Consider the following 2,059-nt stretch of genomic DNA (forward strand, 5'->3'; position numbering starts at 1 on the left):
AAATGACCAGACCAAATAAAAATGAGACCAAAGGATTCATTCTATCTAACTTACTACAAATCATTTTAATGCCATGTGAATTAAAGATTGCAGTTCTGGGTCTCTGCCATATAGTTATACAGACCAATTGCAGCAAAGTCGATGAATCAAACACAATTTAGTCTGGCTCAACTAGATCCAGCTGGAGGCTGTTTCTGCACACGAAGCAGAAAAACCATTATAGACCATAATTTCTGCTCAGATCAGTCAGTCTCAGTCATTGTATTTGGCAGGCAATTGGTCTGAGTAAAATGATTCTGTGTAAATGATTCTGTAATGGTGGAGAAAGCATAACCTTTAACCTGTAATAAAGTAGACTTGGTACATGCCTCTCAACTCAATTGAGGATGATCATCAGGCATGTAACTTGGAATATCTCCTTCTAGATAGCTATCTGAGCCTCCAAGAAAGCCACATCAATGCTACTGCATGAAGGCCAAGAGAAGCCTTTCTGTCCTGGAAATTATCTTGTGGATCCATTAAAGACCAGGAAATGTCAGGAGAATCACTATAAATCACATTCCCTGCTTTATCTCATGCAGGGTCCCTAAAGATAGATGTGCAGCCAGAGAACAATATAGACTGAAAATCTTTCTTCTTGTCTGCAAGCTTCTCAAGGGCAGAGGCCATTTTATAGTCATGACTGTACCTCTAGTATATGTCTGAATGCTTCATTTCACAAATATACAGTGAACACTAGGCAAGTGCCAGGTGCTGTTCAAGGAACTGAGAATACAGGAATGAATAACAAAGATGTTACCACTGCCCCAAATTTGGCGCACCTCACTCAGAAATGAAAGACTCATCAGTCCCAAATGTTGGTGCAAAGTAGGTAGCTTTATTGTCAGGTGTCTGAAGAGACAGTTAAACTAAAATTGTCTTAGAGCTTTAGGGTTTCTGGGGTCAGGAGAGGTGGGGAGGTGGGTTATACAAGACAAAAGGAGAAAGGGAGAAATGTATTTAAAAATGCCTCAGGGATAGGGTTGGTGACTATGTGCAGACTGGTATGTCTTAATCTCCATTCTTGGGCTCAGTTCTGTGAAATCTTGAGTCAGACTTCTTGGCTCTGGCTTTATCTCCTTCCCCAAACACCTGTAACTTCAAACAAGACTGTTAGTTTTGCAACTCACTGAGTTATGACCTAGCTTTATTACTCCTACAAACTGCAGTGATTGTTCATTGTTCAAGCAGAATTCTTTCCCCAGCATTAATCCCAACATGGCTGCCCTTATGCTAAGCTAATATTTGTGAGGCTCTATCATAGACAGTGGTCCTGACCTCTTGGAATTGATGTGTTAATGGGACAATTATATATATATATACATATAGTGTGTTTGTGTGTTGTTAAATAAAAAATTACTCAATGATTCTTGTTGAAGCACAGCAAGGAGGACTTTATTCAGGATCAACACAATAGGTACAGAGACCATTACAACAGAAGAAAGCAGTAGGATGACCACCCAGCTGAGCCTAGACCCAAATGCTAACCCATAGATTGCATAATAACCTATGATTAGCTAATAACTGCTTACTGTTTTGTCACTACATTTTGAGGTAATTTATTAATCAACAAAAGATTATTGATATAGAACTGGTTACCTAGGAATGGGATCCTTCTTTAGCAAGTATGTTTTACTGAAACGTGTCACTGGCTCTGAGACTAGACTACAAGAAAACTATTAATGAGGGCTGGAAAAGTGGTAAGGAAAGAGTGGCGGCTGAAAAGGTGGTGAGAAAATAGCTATAGCATGTTGGAAAAATGTTAGGCAGGTGTGAAACAATTAGAAAAACTACTGTCTGTGATAACTTGGAACATGGAAAATGTACCTATCGAAGTTTTGGATGTACCTAAGAAGACCTCCAGGCAGAATGATAGAAGTGTCTTTCGTTTGTTCGTCCCTGCATATAGTAAGAGAATATAGAGACAAGGTGAAGAACTTTTTAGTTTGCAAGCAGAACTGAGATGAAATATGGAACAGCTAAGTTTTGCTTGGTTAGAAAGTAAAGCTTTCTTCTCCTC

General features: G+C 39.1%; 1 long non-coding RNA gene across 1 annotated transcript in view; it reads right to left on the bottom strand.

The window, feature by feature from the left end:
• Nucleotides 1-855: 855 nt before the first annotated feature.
• Nucleotides 856-2,059, bottom strand: part of LOC103593330 — a 55,156-nt gene continuing 53,952 nt past the window's right edge. Inside the window, exon 3 of the long non-coding RNA XR_550741.1 lies at nucleotides 856-1,131. This is a non-coding gene — a long non-coding RNA (uncharacterized LOC103593330). The remainder of the gene's footprint in view (nucleotides 1,132-2,059) is intronic.

This window comes from Galeopterus variegatus, unplaced genomic scaffold (assembly GCF_000696425.1).
Source record: "Galeopterus variegatus unplaced genomic scaffold, G_variegatus-3.0.2 Scaffold61, whole genome shotgun sequence".
Lineage (NCBI taxonomy): Eukaryota > Metazoa > Chordata > Mammalia > Dermoptera > Cynocephalidae > Galeopterus > Galeopterus variegatus.